Genomic DNA, 20828 nt, shown 5'->3' with positions numbered 1-20828 from the left:
GCACATTTTCAAGAGGAGTAGCCTCCGTGCTCGACGTAGGGTGTATTCTGGAGCTGGACACCGGGGCAAGTGGGCATCTGGATTTTTTTTTTTTTTTTTTTTCTTCGGGGGGGCCCCCGAAGCCCGCTCCCCCCGCGTGACCATCGACTCAATCTACATGGCCTCCGACATGCTATTATTTCTAAGAAGAAGAAAGAGATAGCAGGGAAGAGTGGGAAGTGATACAAGGAGTATCTGCCGGTTTCCGAGTCAGACTCGCTACCACGGCAAAGTTTGTATTGGTTGGATAGTGTTAAGGTATGGTATTGAAGGGTCAGAGAAAAACCACATAGGCAGAAAGAAGAAAGAGCCTACATGTAAAACCTGACATCTTTTGATAGCACATGCAAGGATGTGGGCTGGAAAAAGACCAGAGGTTATGTTAGTTAGGAACAGGTAACATGCACAAACATAAACCAATTCCTTGCAATTTTTGTTATTATGGGGATCAGTCCTTCTTGTCACTGCCGGGTCGGCTCGGGTCTGCTAGCGTCTGGGCTTTAGGCCACAGGCTCGTCCCATTGTCCAGCAGCCAGCAGTCCCTGGTGCCAAGTCTCCTTTTGGAGAGGGGGGGAATTAGAGCCAAGCCTTGCATGCAAGGGGCTATCTTCTTCCTCCTGTCGATGTCCCTCTATGCGGTGTTGTTTGAACACACTTGTCACTGCAGATCTAAAACTAAGATTATTAATAACATATGTATATACAAGTTCTCATTGGAGTGCCGGCTGTTTGCCTGCTCTCATGTCCAGCTTACAACCTAGATAGGAAAGAGATAACAGATAGATATTAGTGCTGTTTATAGGGCGCGGGCTGGTGTTCCGCTCCCATGTCTCTGTAGGGGGGCGGGGGTGGATTGACACGTCCTTGGCCGTCTGGCTGCGTTGCCGTCGTCTTCTTAAGTTGTACTTTTTGTCAATCTTCCTCGCCTGGTCCCTGGGTCTAGGACAGCTGAAACATATTTACATATTTACATAGGAGTCTGCAGTGTGTGGGTGTATGTGGTATATAGGTGTCAGCTTGGCGGGAGTGGGTTGGCTATCGGCCCCTCGCCCACCCAACCCTGTGGCTGAACAGAATGTGCTTCGGTGTACGATACTTTTTGTACAGATCAACGTCGTAGCGTCCGATCCCGCTTATTAACGGGTTGATCTTATTACTCCATGACTTTCTGTACATGTTTAGTGTCTGTTTACGTATTTGGTGCCTTATTGAGCTGACTTTCGCAATACTGCGTAGTTGGCGTATTGGCGTGTCGAAAGGGAGTCTGGTCGCTGCTCGTAGGCATTTATTTTGTATTAATTCCAGCTTATCCAGGTTCGTCATTGCAGTGTACCCCCACGCTGGGGCCGCGTACATGATTATTGGTCTGATTAAGGCCTTATACATGTTTATGGCTACTTCCGTTTTAATACTGGACTTTTTGTTCAGTATAGGATATAGCTGGTTAAGTCGTATGTGTGCTTTTCTTTGAATATCATTGATGTGGTGTAGCATGAGTTTTCTGTCTAGGATTACTCCTAGGTATTTGACTTTGTCATGCCACACTATATCTTCGTTGAAAAGCTTTAGCGCTTTTATGTTGACTGGTTTGCGTGTGAGTCTGTTCTTCTTAGTGAACAGCACTGCTTGGCACTTGTCAACATTGACCTTGATGCGCCATTTCGTTAGCCAAGGCTCGAGAGTTCTTAGTGCTACTTGGAGCCTCTTTCGAGCGCACGCTAGCTGTGGATGTTGAACTGAGATAGCGGTGTCATCAGCGTAGAGGTGTGTGGTAGTGAGTTCTGTCGTAGGCATGTCGTTTGTATACAGGACGAAGAGGATTGGGCCGATAAGGGACCCTTGGGCTACGCCCGCTCTAATCCTGCGAGTACTTGACAGCGTGTTATGTACGTCTACTTTGAACTCTCGGCCCTCCAGATAAGATTTAATAAGTCTTATATAGCCTGGGTGGAATTCGTGGTCTATTAGTTTCGCTAGTAGGCCTTCGTGCCAGACTTTGTCAAATGCTTTCTGGATATCAAGGAAAACCGTTCCTGTGTCTCTTCGTTTGTTGAGACCTATGGTGGCTTGTTCTATGAATCGAGTGAGCAGTTGTGGGGCAGAATGTGCGTTCCTAAAGCCAAACTGCTCGTTGCGAATTATGCCTTTTTCCTTGATATGCCCTATTAACCTTTTCAGTAGTATTTTCTCGAATACTTTACTGAGGGCGTCCAGAAGGCTGATGGGTCTGTAGTTGTTGGGGTCTGACTTGTCTTTGCCTGGTTTTCCAAATACGAGGATCCTAGCCCTTTTCCATTGTTCAGGGTAGTATTGTAGTCTGAACATTGCATTGAAGATGCTGGTAAGTAGTGTTAGGGCTTTGTGAGTTAATTTCTTAATTATTATGTTCTGGATCTCGTCTGGGCCTGGCGCCTTCTTGGAGTTAAGATGACCTATAATCCACTTAATTTCGTGTATATTTGTCCTCTTAACCTCCGGCTTAGGTGCGTTTTCAAGGAATTCTGCTACCTTTGCCTCAGTTTGCCTGATGAAGGCTGGGTCAGATGGTATTTCGTTTGGGGTGAAAGCCGCCTCTATGGAGTCCGCTATGATTTCGGCTTTGTCACGGTTCTCGTATACCGGGCCGTTAGGTCCCTTGATGGTAGGGATGTTGTGTGGTTCTCGCGTGAAGTGTCTCGCTAAGTTCCACACTGGCCTGGTGTTGGTGTCGAAAAGTTTGAGGTGGTTGTTCCACTTTTCCGACCTGTATTCGAGTAGTTGCTTTTGTATTTCCGTGTTTAATTCGTTTTTCATCTCGCGGTCTTCGTCTCTGTGATGTCGAGCCCAGTTACGCCTGTGACTGTTGCGCCTGCGTATTAACTCTTTAATGTGCGCTGGAATCTCGAAAAGAGGTGTTTCTCTGTGTTTGCTTAGCGGTATGCTCGCAGTTGTGGCTGTTTGAATTGCTTCTACGAGGGTTTTGACTGCTTCGTCAATTTGGGCTGTGCTGTCTATTAGCATGCCTTCGCTTCCCTGTAGGAGTGTGTCTAGCTTGCGTTCGAATTTGCCCCAGTTGGCTGCTTTATAGTTGAGCCGGCGTCTGGGGTTTTTCTCATATTCCTCTGGGTTCGCATCTAGTGTAAATATCACTGGTTGGTGCCTCGACCCCAGGTCGTTCACTACCTTAATGCTATGCCTTTGAGGAATATGTCGCAGTAGGGCTATGTCAAGTATGTCGGATACGTGATCGTTCGGTGCTAGGAACGTGGGCTCACTGGGGGCTGTTACCACATAGTCCTGGGATAGCATGTGGTCATACAGCCTTGTGCCTGCTGGGTTTGGTTTCAGGCATCCCCAGGTGGCGTGTTTCGAGTTTAAGTCGCCTCCTAGCACTGTGTTTCGATTTAGCCCTAGTACTGTTTCTATGTCCTGAGTGTTAAGGCTTGTCGGTCTGGAGTATGCTGCTATTACATTTATGAGTGTTCCCTGCACTGGTAGGGCTATTCCACATGCCTCTAGCGTGACCAGCTCTGGTATGTCTACCTCCATGTGCTTGATGTCCTTCCTTACCAGGACTGCCACTCCTCCAACTTTGTTAGCCTTATCGCTTCTGTGCATTTTGTAGCCTCTTATAGTGAACTTCCTCCCCGGAGGGAGGAAGGTCTCTGTTAGGAGAGCTACGTGTATTGAGTTCGCGGCTAGGAAGGCTTCGAGTTCATATTTCCTGGACCTGACGCCCTGGCAATTCCATATTAGAACTCGAAGCTCCTGCGTGTTATTGTTATTATTATTATTATTATTATTATTATTATTATTATCTTCGTTGGGTTGGGCATCTGGACAGGCTGGGGTTCCTCTTTATAGTACACACACGACTGTTCAGGCACGCGCACTGAGGGCTGCGCGTCGAGGCTAGAAGAATGACACTTGGCGCGCGTGTAGCTGGCTGGCGGAGCGAGAAGGGAGCGCCGGACATACAACATAGGGCTTTTTATTTCTCAAGATGCGCGTGTTTCCCCCTTCTGTATGTTATCGCGAACCGAAATACTGTGCTCCTTCAACCGCCAGTGTTGGTGCTTTGACCGAGTGAACTGACAAAGACCGCAGAAAGAATTGAGCACAATGCAACACACAGCTGATGGCACATGGTTAGAGAAAACAACAGATCGACAACACTGGTAACCGGAACTGAAGTCTAACGCGCTCTATCGGAGCGATCGGCTGCCTGTGATTGGCTGTTTATTAATTCACTCAGCCTCCGCCGAAAGGCAGCGCTCAAATGTCAAGTCGAAACTCAAGAACTGAACTATAGTGTTCTTTCGACTCAGTGATATTAGGGCATCTAATGTAAAGGGAGTCTTTCCTTCTTTCATGACTTCCTCTTGCCTTATTCTAAGTGATCGTTCATTTACTGCGATTTTTCCCTGTTTTATAATCATCTTGGCAACTTTCTTTGTCGATATGGACCGATGACCACGTCGTTTTACACCTTAAGACAATCATGGCAAAAACCATCGCCAGTTAACACAATTGAACAATATAGCCATGTTAGCAATGCTTGACGTTGATATGGACTAAGCAACAACAGCCTAAATTCATCGATTCTATTATCATGGTCAATGGACTCATTGGCTGAGTGGTCAGCGTTGAGGCCTTCGGTTCAGAGGGTCCCAGGTTCGATTCCCGGCCTGGTTGGGGATTTTAATCGCCTCTGATTAATTTTTCTGGCCCGGGGACTGGGTGTTTGTGTTAGTCCCAACACTTTCCTCTTCATATTCAGACATCATACCACACTACCAACTACCACCGAAACACGCAATAGTGATTACATCCCTCCATATGGGGTTGGCGTCAAGAAGGGCATCCGGCTCTAAAACATGGCCAAGGCTACATGTGCTACACAGTGCGCACCCGCGACGTCACAGGTGTGGGAAGAAACGGTAAAACTCTATAAGACATAAATGATCGGAAATTGTATTTTCTATGACGTTTGTTATGTATTAAGTTACTTTTTGATAGGACCAATAACATGCCGATAGGTATTTAAAAATGAAATTTTTTGGCGCCTAAACTACCATTTCATCCAGCGTGAATAAAATTTATAGCCTAGACTGTAGTGCCTTATTCCCTGTTTTGTTTTAATGAGAAGTACAACTCGGCAACCATCCTCTGTTAACACTAATCGCTAAATGGTTAGCGTGCTGGCCTTTGGCCACCGGAGTCCTGGGTTCGATTCCCGGCAAGGTCGGGAATTTTAACCGTAATTGGTTAATTTCGCTGGCACGGGGGCTGGGTGTATGTGTCGTCTTCATCATCATTTCATCCTCATCATGACGCGCAGGTCGCCTACGGGAGTGAAATCCAAAGACCTGCATCTGGCGAGCCGAACTTGTCCTCGGACACTCCCAGCACTAAAAGCCATACGCCATTTCATTTTATTTCAGAGGGAAAGTGGAAAAAGTCCGACCTCTCAAACAATGAAGGTATCGGTAAAAGGAAGAAAAAAACGTGAGCATGAAGGACTCCCTAGGCCTTGTCGGGGTCGGAAAAGAAGAGGAGTTGACCAAGGGAGGTCAGATAGGAAAGGTGTAGGTGAGGAGCGTGGCACAACAAATACCATACTCAGCTGGGAATCCGCGGCCTCTAGCCCATACTTCCAAGTTGATACACCCTAGGGCCCCGTTTGGTCACCTGTTGCGATCGACAGGGGATACCATGTATTTATTCTACCGCCCCCACCCGCACAGGATTATTGCAGCAAATACGTACCGTAAAATTTACGGAAAGCCGGTGTGTTTTACGGTTTCACGGCTGAACTATAATATTTTACGATTTTACGTACTAAGATCTTCTTTTTAAAATTCGCGCCAGAACAGCTTCCTCAAGCCGCCGATACATGCTGTGTGACAAACGAATATTCGATCCATCGAATATATATTCATCCAGTCGTTACACTCGTCGACTGGGAATACGAGATGTGTCCTGTATTCCCGTCGATCGATACCGATTTGTTTGTGTTGAAAGATGCTGGCTCTTGACTAACAGTTTGCTTGTTCTTTGCATTGAATCGTTCAATAATTACCTTTACCGCCCTGTATAAAAACATTGTTCCTTTTTCTACATCACGAATTACAAAGCGTGTCTTGTTGTTCGTACGAGAAAAACATGTGCATTATGTTCGTCGCTTAATTTGCTTCATATTTATTGCTACGTATTGCAAAGCTGAGGTTATGTAGTTGTGGAGTAACGTGAACTGTGATTGTTGCTTATTTTGTCTTATTATCGTTTGTTTATCGGTAATCGTGAGTAAATCTACGGAAAAACATTATCGTCAGGTGTTTAGGGAAACGTGTTCTTTGAGTTTCCCATGTATGCTGAAATCGAGGAAAGGTGACAAATTTGCCTTTTGTACCGTGTGCTCTTGTGATATTAACATTGCGCATGACGGCAAAAACGACCTGACTAATCAGGTAAAGCGTGTTGTACATCCCGGTAATTTAAAATCTAAGGATGAAAATCAGAAAATAAACTTTTTTTTTTTTTTTTTTTTTTTGCCAAAGGTGGATATAATGTTTACTATGTAATAAAGGCAGAATGTTTGTTCACTTCTTTTTTTTTTTTTAGTGGAACGCAACATTTCATTGAGTGCAGCTGATCAGAAAGCTTTGTTCAGAAAGATGTCTTCTATGTCGGAAATCGCAAAAATGTATGATTGTAGTCGCGCAAAAACAACGTGTGTCCTAAACGAAATGGCGCGTACTGCAACACAAGACATTGGTACTTGTTTACGAAATAGTCCATTTTCTTTGTCGACAGATGGAAGCAACGATACCGATTCCAACTTCCCATAGTGGTTACTTTTTTTTATGATGGTTCTCGAGAAAGTGTTATAAGTAGGACTGTTTTGTCGGTACCAGCACTGGAAGGGGATTCGCGGTAGGAAGGTAACGACTTTTACCCCGCGTCATACCACCGAAGGTACTTGTAGCTGTTCCAGACGAAACGTCTAGAAAGAACGCAAATTTTAGACCATAAGCCTGGAGTCTTGAAGATTTTACTCCAGCAATCAAAAATTGATCAGATTGTGGGAATGTGAAATCTTCCGGCTAAAACTTCCGGTAGTGCAGGAGGCTGAAGAAACTCCGTCTTCCAGACACATCTTCAACAATTGCAGGGGACCTCTTTAGTGACATGTTACCACATGTCATTTCACTGAAGATATCTGCCACAGTTGCAACGAAACCTCTTGAAGGAGGAGCATCTTTTTACCATGGATCTACCGCCTTAAATATTACATTTCATTACTCCAAAATTAGCCAAATTATGGGAGTAAGGTAGTCTAATGCCGCAATTCATCATCCCTTTTGGTGCATGAGTAGTACCGTCTTTAGATACACACAAGGTTTGGTCTTTTGGCTGCAAGTCATGTCGTGAACACCCCCATCCAAATCACATATTACGTGGTCTTTATAATAAGACCATGAGTCATGAAGGCTGGTTTCTGTACGTGGATGGCATAGCTTATCCCACTTTTGCCTACTTGAAGCGTGATAATGGCTTAATGTAGCTGACGCACCTATCGCTCCACATCCGGTTGTGATACTAAGTGGGGGAGTGGAACCACTCCTTTGATACACCCGCCTGTCGTACGCGGGGACTTTTACGTCGAGCAGTAAGACTGTGTAAGCTTTTGACTAGACTAAAACTTTTAGGGTTAGACAGGACTAGCCACTTCGTCCTATCCTGATACACATGTACGGAAAGAGGCATTGAGAGCTATGAAATGAAAAAAATCCATCCATAACAAAATTATTCTGAAGTGCACCATATAAAATTAACTACGAACATTGGAATTGTGACAAAAATATAATATTGATTGGGGACAGCAGAGACGCCGAGACCGAGCGAGTTGGCCGTGCGGTTAGGGGTGCGCAGCGTTGAGCTTGCGTTCGGGGGATAACAGGTTTAAACCCCTATATCGGCAGCCCTGAAAATGGTTTTCCGTGGTTTCTCATTTTCATATCGGGCAAAAGCTGGGACTGTACCTTAATTAAGGCCACGGCCGCTTCCTTCTCACTCCTAGCCCTTTCTTGTCCCATCGGTATGTGTCGGTGCGACGTAAAGCCAGTTGTAAAAAAAAAAATGCTGAGGCCTCTCGGTTGGAATTTAGTCTAATACTGCTTAAAATATGATAGTCCTGTTTATTTAGATTTACTGTCATTTTAAGGATCCAGAGTCAATTTTAAGGATTTTATTATTATTTTGACATACGAGTTACAGGTTTAAAAAATTATGGTTGCTGAGGCATTAATTAAATACACAACAATTCGATGTCATGGAATTAAGTGTCTTGCATAGTATAATTTTAATAAACAATTTATTATTATTATTGATCGATACGGCCACCTGTGGGCCACGTTTACACAATCTTCCTTCTGTCACGCAGACTGATACCCTTCTCTTTACACTCTCGCCAAAGATTCTTGAGTCTTTGACTTCTTCTTGCTCGTTCTTCCACCGAGATGTTCCGTGGCTTCGCATGTTGCTCTTCAGACGCATCCCTCAATCCCGCAACCTTCTTCCTAAATGATGTCCTTTCTTTTATATCCTCCTCCTTGATACCTATTTCTGCCAAGTCATTGTGCACGTGTGTAAGCCATCCCGGTTGTTTTTTCCACCTTTCCTGCAGAAGAAGTATCCTGTTGGCCAATCTCTCAGGGTTCATTCTTTTGATATGTCCATAAAACGTCAGTCTCCTTTTTCTCATCACAGTCGTGATTCTTTCTACTGTCTTGTAGAGCTCCAAATTCGATCTTAACCGGAATGTGTTTGGGTCACTCGTCGACTTTCTAGGGCCTAAGATTTTTCGCAAGAATCTTCTTTCTCTTTTTTCAAGGACTGGGTCAGCCATCCTCGTCAAGGTTTCTGCTCCATAAAGGCACTCTGTTCTAACCACTGTGCAGTAATGTTTTAACTTGGCCTGAATTGAGAGAGACTTGGACTTATAGGTGTCATGACATAGTCTGAATGCCAGCTCCATCCTTCTCACCCTCTCCTTTAATCCCTCCTTTTCATCTCCATTGGGGGTGAGTATTTCTCCCAGGTATTTAAATTTTTGCACACGCTGGATATCCCCATACAATGTAACAAGTCTGTCCGTGTCGCCTTTTTTTATAGAATCCAATAAACAATTTATTATTAAGAAATATAATGTTTAGTTTATCAAGTTAATGTTAATGATATTAACAATATTGAATATGAAATGGCGTATGGCTTTTAGTGCGGGAGTGTTCGAGGACATGTTCGGCTCGCCAGGTGCAGGTCTTTTGATGTGATGCCTGTAGGCGACCTGCGCTTCGTGATGAGGGTGAAATGATGATGAAGACGACACATACACCCAGTCCCTGTGCCAGGGAAATTAACGAATGATGGTTAAAATTCCCGATCCTGCCGGGAATCGAACCCGGGACCCCTGTGACCAGAGGCCAGCACGCTAACCATTCAGCCATGAAGCCGAACGTAACAATATTAAAACATGCAATATCACACGTAATTTACTGTCTGAAACAAAGCTGATCGTTGTGTAAGCCTACTTAAATTCAAGTCACTTCTTTTTTCTTCTGAACTACACTGTTGTTTGTCTGCTTGAGTGAATATTTTCCTCGAAGGATGTCTTGACTTTTGACAGGGATATGTTTTTGGGTTGGTGTCTAACTGGAGTTATCGTAAGCAATTTAGCGTCGACCAAAAAGCCGACACCGTAACCAGGCAACCAGTGTAGGCCTACGTCATATGGATAGAACAACGACGCCATTTTGGTGGACGGAAAGGCATGTTTTTCGAAGATGTTGATGTATTATACGTATAAAGAGAGGCTGTAAACAAAGCAATGGCGAAATATTTTAACGAGAAAATTAAAATTCTGAAGACTGAGGAAGGAGGATAAAATTGTTTCTTTCGATTTATTGGAACTCATTATCTCGCCTGCATGTCGTACGAGGCTACTAAGAGAGCAACATCCAAAGAATCTGTACTCGCCCTCTTGTCTTGTAAGCCCAGAAACATGTCCATGATTCTATGTTTTTCCTTGCAGCGGTGAAATTAACACATATCTTTTAATTATTATATCATTTTCAATTCTTCTTGTTTCGTTTCGGCCAGCTATCGACCACGCTATTTCAACCGTTTCCTGTATTGAGCTTTAACACCGCCCACTACCCCCGCATCCTCCTTCGGTGAGCTTTCTTCCGTTCTTCGTCCATGTCTTGCCTGTCTTCATTTTATGTTTTGTTCGAAAACTCTGTAGACCTTCAAGTTTCTTCTTTAAAGGGTCACGTTGCAAGATGTCATCACATAGGATCCGCAATTCTTGTAAATCCTTTTCCACCTCGGATTGAATTCTTTTTCTTCCTCTTACTAGTTTCGTTTTAACCAACTTTGGGTTGCAACTACACAACTCCATTATTTTTTTCAAGTTTTCTGTCTCTTTCGTCAGTACTTCATCCGTTGGCTTAGCCTGCTCGTGCTCGTTCTTCTGCCAAGAATAATATGTTCCTTCTCGTTACCTCCTCGGACAGATCCCTCACCTCCACAGCTTTTTTGTTGTAACGTTATGTTTGTCGCGCTACCCCGCCATGAGAATGAACAAAATCAGTATCAAGTGCCGTCGAAACCGGTTATAACGACTCCGAAGAAACTGCCGATTCACAGTCGTTATAGGTTATAATCGCACAACCCATCCTTTTTTTGCTGTTGCTATAAGTTATAGGCTGCATGCTTACGTAGTTAATTAACAGAATACAGTTAAAAGTTCAGAAAACACAAGTGAAATAAGTACTGTGTTTGCAATACTGTGCTTGTGGAATGGTACTGAGAGATATTTTTCTTCTGATGTTTACACAGTACGTAGAGCAATATGTCAGAAAAATATAAAATAATACGTGAGGAAAGAAATAGGAACAATGTAAATTAATCATTAATGTCACACACAGTCTTGGAAAATAAATGAGATGTTCTCTCTGTACTTCCAAAGGGTAGAAATCGTTGGGTGTGATACATCCAAAACCCAATTCCTTCGCGATGCTTTCTTGTTTCCCCGTTTTGTAATCGCCATATTGTGTGTGACTTCTTTATCTTTCTTTTGTGATATCTTCACAGCGATGCCTGCCTCGACTATTTAACAGACAGACTGAATGAAATCTACAATCTACTAAACCCCCTGTGGGTGGAGGACGCAGACGAAGAATACATCCAAGGTATCCATCGGAAGAGGCGATTGAAAGGGGCGACCAAGGGATGATCGTATTAGAACCATAAAACTACTTGTGATTAGTACCATCACGCCGTGAACACCATGGGTCGCCTTTACTTGCGAGTAGTACCATTATGTTAGGCTCACAATAGGTTTGTGCTTAGTAGCAGCAGAGCGTGGTTCACGGTGGGTTTACAGTACCTATAATTAGTACCACTATTTGCGGAACACCATTATGTGAGAAACACCATAGGTCTGCGTTATCTGTGCGACGTACAATACTTGTGAGTTACGTGTGGAAGAGCGTGAGTCTACGCTACTTTTGATTAGTTCCGCAACGTGAGAAATACCATGGTTCTACTTAACTAGTGATACGTACCATTATGAGGGGCTGTTAACCTAGATTTTAGACCCATTTAGACAGCAAGCATCATCGATTCAGGATTATGCTTTGGAAGCAGCCCCTTGGTCAGTAATACTATTGTTTTAAGAGAGTTTCTGGGAAGGTGGGGCATCGCGGGTCGGATCCACTGATTGTTTTAAGTTCATAATCATTGTTCATCGCCATGTTTTTGAATTCTAGTCAGTGGTTCGATTTTGGAATTATTTTTATCTTTCAGTATTGTGAGTTAGATCCGCTGATTATTTTAAATTCATACGCATCCATTCATTCGTCATGATCATCGTCAACATCACGTTTTGAATTCTGGTCATTTGATGAATTTTGTGTCATTTGTCTCATTTCGTACCATTAGGGGCGGATGACCTAGCTGTTAGGCCCCTTTAAACAACAAGCATTATCATCTACAATCTACTGAAAACAAGAGTTTGAAAATAAACTTTGCATTATTGTCAGCAATCCCCAAATGCGTAACAAACAAAAATTACAATGGACGTTATAGTCGACACATTTCTTCGAAAATGTGATAAAGATACGCTGTTTTATACGATATGTCGTAATCAGTGATGTATTAATTGATTTTTTTTAAATACAGTGTTTTTATAGGATTTAGACGGGATCATTATAATTCGCCGTTGTATCCAATTCGTCGTTAAATAGTGATGTCACAGTAAAAGTTTCCACTGTAGTCCTACATGAAAACTATAACATTTTATGAACAAGCACTGATGGAACCGAAAGGAAAGGCAACACTGACTCCTATTGTAAAACTATTTCGCAGTATAGTGTTTGCCTTGTGTAGAACAGTGTTAGGTGACAGCAATCTTGGCGATAAAGCTGAAAGCCGGAAGTAGTGGAACCTTCCCTTCTCCTGGGTTTGTGCTCCCTCGACTAATCCACTTACCTGCACACCTGTCGGATACGGTCGTGTTTTTTTTGTTTCGTGATGTCATCCAAGTGGTCGCTGTTGTTGCACGCTGATGTAATACCGAATTGTGAAACTCATTGTATACCTTGATGTCACCTGAATTTATTTACTAATATTATCAGTTTTGTTTTTCCTTTCTCCTACTGATTTTCACATTTAATACAATATTCATTCGAATTCGACAGCCGTAGTATTGGAATCAGTCAGTAGCTTCTCGCCCATTTGACAGGGATTTGACACCAATCTCAGCTTTGAATTCACGACTGCCCTAGAGGTCTAGAACGAAGTACTTGGCAAGCAAGGCTAAGGGCAGGATGTATAAGGTATTTGAGAACTCATTCGAAGCAAGGCAGAATCAAAACACTCACATATAACGAATAAAGAAATGTATTGATGGCCAGCTTGGTTCGTGAATGCTGTAACGCAAGTCTTAATACGGTAAGCACCACCCACATGCGAACACTATAGAATCGAACAGCTTTAATAAATATATAAATAAATACGCATAGCAGCTAAAGTAGGGCTGAAGATCGCTGTCAGTAAAACAGAATTTCTGACCAACATCAGATAATCACCCAACTTAATTTCTTTGGGGGATAAAATAATACACAACGCCAACTCATTCAATTATCTTGGAGAATGGATAACCCCAAATGTTAATGAGGACCTTGCAATGAAGAGTAGATGCACTAAATTAGAAAGAGCGTATCATCTTTGTAAGAACATATACAAGTCTAAATCCCTCTCCTTGAATCTTAAACTTAGATACTACAACACCGTAGTAAGACCATCTGTACTGTACGCCTCAGAATGCCCAAACATGACCCGGAAAGGACAACTCAGAAAACTGGAACTGAAAGAGCGAAAGATCCTCAGAAGGATTATGGGTCCCATTAAAGAAGGAGATTGGGTACAGAATCAGGTACAACAAGGAACTGTACAGTAAAATAGAGAGCATTACAACAGTATGAGGAAGAGAAGACTAATGTTCTATGGTCACGTAGTCAGGATGGACAGCCAGAGACTCACTTTAAGGATCTTCAACACTGTATCTAGAGGGAAAGCAACAAATGCCAAATGGACGAATTTAGTTCGGAAAGACCTACAATACCTAAACATTGATCACATTGACATTTACAACCGAGATAAGTTCAGAAAGTTAGTCAAGACATCTGACTCTCTCCAGTCACTAACAACTAAATCACTGCGTCCAGGAGTAGGAGTGAAATGGGCTCAAGAAAGAAAAGACATCCATAGCACTAGAGGAAGAAAAGAGCTCACCAGAGTTAAGAACCACGTAGGCCATCGTAGGCCTAAACGATGAAGAAGAAGAAGAAGAAGAAATACATTTATATTTACACACTCACCAGTAAATACAGTAGATGCAGCTTCAGCTCACAATACGAACTCCTTTCAAACTGGGTTGCGGGAGATACACAGTGAGTCAAAGTGAAACTCATACATTACTACAACTAGTAGTCGGATACGGTCGTGTGGATAATATTCAGAAATGCAATGGTGTCCGGGCAGAAGTCGCTTGTAGCTACACGTAAACAGTCCTGCGGGTGTAAATGACTGAATCATGATCGTGCTTTCTTCTTCTGACATTTCACGCAGGTAGTTCGCCCCAAACATACCCGAAGATTCGCAGTGTTTGGAATGTTTTAGTACCCTTTGCTCCCCAAAAGTCTACGAATGTCTTTCTTTTTTTAAAGAGTATTGCAGCGCTAAGGAGGGCTGGATATCTATCAATTCAAGTTCCACTTGAGCAGCCATCTTGTTCGTTTCTTTCGAAAATATAAAAACACTTACTATATTCGTTCAAAAGATCTTGAATTCCTAGCTCGATAATTTTAGAGTAATCATATTGGCTCGGCCAAGACTCGAGAGTGTTTGTACAACTTCTGAGAAATGTTGCACAGTATTGTTACTTGCTATAGAAATTAATATTTCTTATTTTTACCGAAATGCAAGCATTGTGTTTAGTTCATCATGAACAAGGATGTCAGCAAGACTTCTTTTTTACTTGCATGACAAGAGCACCAAGTGTCATCCTCCTGTAGGTGGGGGTGGTAGAATAACATCCACGGTATCCCCTGCCTGCAGTAAGAGGCGACTAAAAGGGGCTCCAGGGGCTCTTAACTTGGGAACGTGGTTTGGCGACCACTTGGCCCTTAGCTGAGTCCTGGCATTGCTTCAACTTGTGCCAGGCTCCTCACTTTTTTCTATCCTATCCGCCCTCCCTTGGTCGACTCTTGTTCTTTTCTGACCCCGACAGTATTAGAGCACTCGACGCCTAGGGAGTTTTTCATTTTCACGCCCTTCGTGGCCCTTGTCTTTCCTTGATCGATACCTTCATTTTTCGAGGTGTCGGGTCCCTTTGCATTTTTTTCTCTGTGATTAGTATTGTATAGAGGGTGGTTGCCTAGTTGTATTTCCTCTTAAAACAATAATCACCACCACCGTCCGACAGCTCTGCACTCCGTCTGGCCAACCGATCAGAGGAAGGGTGGCTGCGGCTCTACCGTGGCTGTACGCGTATTCGGGAGACGGTGAGGGGCTGTTCACCACAGTTGGCTGTCCTCAGAATGGTTTTCCGTGGTTTTCCATTCTCCTGCACTAGGGCGAATGCCGGAACAGTTCCACGGCCGTCAAACCTCTCACCTTATGCGACACAAATCTCCTGGCCTGAGAGACGGCGTCACAGTCTAGATTATTATTATTATTATTATTATTATTATTATTATTATTATTATTATTATTATTATTATTATTATTATTATTATTGTATGGGCCCTATTGGATCACGCAGTGCTTTTATGATTCGCCTTTTTGTTCTTCAGTATGGCTTTCATGTTTTCTCGATGGGCTCTCTTCCTTTCATCTCTCCACTTGGTTCCTTGGTCTCCTTGGAACTTCATTCACTGGCTGCACTACCCAACTGTTTACTTTTTACGGAACAGATTTATGTCTAATATTTCTGATATATCTATCTGGGTTTTGTCCGGGTCCTTTTTGACTTCTTGGATCCATGGTAGACTCTGCAGTTTTCTGCTGGATGCCATGATCGTGTGTGTAAGCCTTGTTGTTGGGAGTCTTTGAACGTGTCCATAAGATTTCAATCTTCATTTTCTAGTAGCCTATCTGCTGCGAGGTTGTACAGTTTATCTTTTTTTTTTTTTTTTTTTTTTTTTTTTTACTGGATTTCAATCTGTATCCGTCTTAATTTTTTTCCTGGACCAAAAATTTTCCTCATGATCTTTCGTTTCTTCTTCAGAATGTGCTGTAGATCCCCTTTTATATTGAGTATCAGCTTTTCGCTCGCGTACAGAACTTCAGATTTGATCACAGTATTGTAGTGCCTGATCTTTGTGTTTGTGAACATGCTTTGTTTATTGTAGATGTCGCATGTTCTCCAGTACGCTCTCTTGAGTTTGTGTAGGTGAACTTCCTGTGCTTCCTTTTCTAACCCTGTTGGTTCTACAATTTATCATCAAGGTATTTGAAGTGTGGAACCCGCTTTATCTATCCGTATTTTGTGTTTAGTTTCTGAATGTTAAAATCTAGTATCTACAAATGAACATAGGTTTCTCAAATAAAATTGTATTTATTTATTTATTTATTTGTTTGTTTATTTATTTATTTATTTATTTATTTATTTATTTATTTATTTATTTATTTATTTATTTATTTATTTATTTATTTATTTATTTATTTATTTATTTATTTATTTATTTATTTATTTATTTATTTATTTATTTATTTATTTATTTATTTATTTATTTATTTATTTATTTATTTATTTATTTATTTATTTATTTATTTATTTATTTATTTATTTATTTATTTATTTATTTATTTATTTATTTATTTATTTATTTATTTATTTATTTATTTATTTATTTATTTATTTATTTATTTATTTATTTATTTATTTATTTATTTATTTATTTATTTATTTATTTATTTATTTATTTATTTATTTATTTATTTATTTATTTATTTATTTATTTATTTATTTATTTATTTATTTATTTATTTATTTATTTATTTATTTATTTATTTATTTATTTATTTATTTATTTATTTATTTATTTATTTATTTATTTATTTATTTATTTATTTATTTATTTATTTATTTATTTATTTATTTATTTATTTATTTATTTATTTATTTATTTATTTATTTATTTATTTATTTATTTATTTATTTATTTATTTATTTATTTATTTATTTATTTATTTATTTATTTATTTATTTATTTATTTATTTATTTATTTATTTATTTATTTATTTATTTATTTATTTATTTATTTATTTATTTATTTATTTATTTATTTATTTATTTATTTATTTATTTATTTATTTATTTATTTATTTATTTATTTATTTATTTATTTATTTATTTATTTATTTATTTATTTATTTATTTATTTATTTATTTATTTATTTATTTATTTATTTATTTATTTATTTATTTATTTATTTATTTATTTATTTATTTATTTATTTATTTATTTATTTATTTATTTATTTATTTATTTATTTATTTATTTATTTATTTATTTATTTATTTATTTATTTATTTATTTATTTATTTATTTATTTATTTATTTATTTATTTATTTATTTATTTATTTATTTATTTATTTATTTATTTATTTATTTATTTATTTATTTATTTATTTCCTGTAGAACAGTGCGATGTACTACGGGCCTTGTTTAACATCACTTTAAATCAGGGTGACCGCTAAATGATAGTTTGAAAGCTGAGTTGCAGTCACCTTGCACCACGAATCAGGTTATCAAGTCGTTTGATGTAGACCTCTGATGAACGGTCTACCACTCACTCACACAGGGACAGGGGAGTGGCGGTGTATGCCAACTTCAAAAGAATACACCGCTCCATCGCTGTGACTTCACTCACTTTGCTACTATTTCCATCCTGTGACGCTTGCCGTCATTCAGGACTTGTTTACGTCACTTCATTTGTAAAACACATGGGAGAGGGAGGCTAAATTGAGAGTAATGAACAATTCAAGGTAGCTCAGTAGCTACTGCAATTTGATTCGGGCACTATAGAGTGAATGTAAACAGAAATTTTCTATATATCTATATATTAAAAATTACTGAAAAAACTTATACAGAAGAATACTCCGAATATCTTGGGTAGGAAAGAAGACAAATGAAGAAGTCCTCAACATCTTGGATCAAGAAGAAACAGCTCCTCATAACCATCAAGGAGCGTAAGCTCAGCTACCTCGGGCACATCATGAGAGGTGAACGATATGAACTTCTCCTACTGATCATTCAAGGGAAGATTGATGGGAAAAGATCTTTGGGAAGACGGAGAAATTCCTGGCTGAAAGACTTGCAGCGGTGGTATGGACATACGTCGATAGAAATCTTCCGTGCTGCCGTTTCGCCTGTAAGACGGCGTCATAAGAAGAAGTCCGTACGGCCGTTCTACTGAAGCGATTTGCTTCATTATTTTTTTGTTCTCTCCAGAATGACCTGCCGGTGAATCATGGAACATTGACAGGTCTCTAAGTTCAGTCAACTTCAAGTAATCCTGAAATCAAGTCACTAAATGACCACTCCAATAATTGTAGAGGAAGACTTACACTAGCCCGCAATACATTCTGTACTTAGCGGGTTGCTAAGCGACTAACAAACACTTTCATTAATATTCTGGCACTGGTTGGATCCTCCAATAACATCACCAAAGGTTATGCGGTTGCGGGGAAATCGCAACAACCGATGGCGGCGTGCCAAAATGAGGCGTACTACAGTAGGCAAGATGAAAGTCCCAGTCTCATCCAGGGCTGTGACAATATGGAAGCTGCTGGGGTGTGGGTGATGCTGAGTAATGCCATTCAGTACGCCTGAGTGTTATGGAAGGTTTACTCATAGGGTCAGTCGTGTTGCAATAGCATTTTCTGGCCCCGTGAGGAAAGCAATGGCAAACTACCTCGCTCCTCATCTTGTCTAGTTTGAAACTAAAGCATTATTTTGGACTCCAATAATATCAAAATATAGCAGTAATTAACAAAATTGTCTACGAAATATGCGGCTTTCTGATTGATAAATACAAGAATATGTGTTTTGCATACTGCTTTAGAAAGAAAGATGTTAAGGACTGCTTTAGTTAATTACGATTAGTGGTATTTGTGAAAAACGGTGAAGATTGAAGGCATTAATGATACGTTACAGAACTTGCAGCGTAGTATCACTCATCCCAGGGAATAACAAATTAAGTAACAAACAATTAAGTTCTCAGGGAATGCTTCCCTTTTTATTTTTTAAACGATATGAAATCACCGATTCACCAGATGTTATCAAACCATTCTGCCGTATATGAAACAGCTTTCAAATAATTGTTGTGGTTTTATTTTATTTGCTTTGGATATTGAATGAAGCAGACTTGCCCTGTATCGACCAGGCATTATTTTCTTATGCGGACCAGTCAGAACCAGAGTGGTGTAGGTCAAATTTGTGAATTGTTGGCTGGTAAGATTTTAATAGTTCTCTTTAACAAAGGAAAGTACAGAAACTGTACTGTTGTGTAAGACACTCATAGGACTCCTTTGGTGAAGTATAAAAATAATATATATAAATGCCATTGTTTGTATGTATGTATGTATGTATGTATGTATGTATATGTAGCCTATGTATGTATGTATGTATGTATGTATGTATGTAGCGTATGTATGTATGTATGTATGTATTGCATCTCCTCCTAAACAACTGGAGCGATTTCAACCAAATTTGGTACACTTATGACTTAGTATCAGGAGACAAACTGCGTGGGGGTAAGACACCTCTAGCACCCTTACGGGCAAATCGAATCCATAGCTTTCGTGGTCGCTGAAATGAATAGTGACACTCATTTCTTAAAGTGCATGTTCAGCCCACTTTGGGGTGGGTGTGAGTGGGGAGGGAGATATAAAATAATCGAAAATAGTGTCGAATCTACAGTTATGGTGTCACTGAGATGAATGGTGACAATCCAGATTTTTTAATCTCTTCGGGGTGTAGGGGGGCGGGCGCGAGGGGGACAGTCTCATTGACAGTTGAAATCCTGTACAACGTATCTATAGTGCGACGGATAAATACATATAGTTATCACTTATTAATTTTTGACAGGATCAAATACTTCCCAGTCGATTTGAGCTTCCATAAGAGCAAAGTTTTACTCGAAAATTAAATAATCTAAAACTTGAAATGAAACACATCTTAATAATTCTAAAACTACATAAATAGATCGTAAGATATCAATCTGCAAGTCAAAAAGGAATTCTATAAAAATTCACTTCACACATAACTAACTGGTAATACAAATCTTAAAGGTAAACATTCAGAAAATATCTAGGCAACGCCGGGTACTACAGCTAGTCTTGAATATTTCGAAACATCATCTTGAATTTTCGAGTCCTATCTTCCGAAATATTGTTTTGGATCTGGCAACTCAGGATCTGACTTCTGTATTTCCGCGAGATCTCCTCGAGCATGTTCCACTTCTGAGGTTGACCTTGCAGCGGGGAACTCCCGCTCTGAGCCTGTTTGGTGACTTCGTTTCTTGTGCTGTAGGGGATAATAAATTTGTCGGCACGTACCAGTTGAGTGCAAGCTACCTGAACAACCGACATTTGCAGTTGTTTATTTGCATTACTAACATAAAACTGTTTCCTTCCCATTTTCTACAGACTTCAGACTACATCACCAATATTTATCAATGCTGATGTGGTTCAAAATCTTGGTCAAAAATACAATTATGTACCTAATAGTTTTAATTTTTTTAAAATTGATGTGATAAGACTGTTTGCATAATCTAATCTAGAAATTACTTTCACCTTAAATTCAACTACATACCGTGTTAAATGGTTGCGATTTTTAAAATGTTCGGTCGGGCTGTGTTCTTTTCGCGATTGCAGTTTTGCATGTTAATATAAATAATGCTGGTCACATTCTTATTGAATTTAGAATGAAGTGCTGTACTTAGGCTCGGTGCTCTTCTCTTAGACTTGTTTCTGATGTTTCTGCTCAGCTATTAATAATACATTGTTATTTGTTATACGTCCCGCTAACTACTTTTACGGTTTTCGAAGACGCCGAGGTGCCGGAATTTTGTCTCGCGAGTTTCTTTTACGTGCTGGTAAATCTACCGATACGGGGACTGAGGCAGGATCAAATCTACCAGCTTGGACTCAAGAGAACCCATCTGGACCAC

The 20828-nt window shown here is 40.1% G+C and overlaps 1 protein-coding gene across 2 annotated transcripts in view; it reads left to right on the top strand.

Annotated features, from left to right (window-relative positions):
* Positions 1-20828, top strand: part of LOC136884411 (MOB kinase activator-like 2) — a 604905-nt gene that overhangs the window by 362938 nt on the left and 221139 nt on the right. The window lies entirely within an intron of this gene.

The sequence above is a fragment of the Anabrus simplex genome, chromosome 12 (genome assembly GCF_040414725.1).
Source record: "Anabrus simplex isolate iqAnaSimp1 chromosome 12, ASM4041472v1, whole genome shotgun sequence".
In the NCBI taxonomy this organism is placed as follows: domain Eukaryota; kingdom Metazoa; phylum Arthropoda; class Insecta; order Orthoptera; family Tettigoniidae; genus Anabrus; species Anabrus simplex.
Note: the sequence above shows the minus strand (reverse complement) of the source record. Positions and strands in the feature narration are given on the sequence as shown.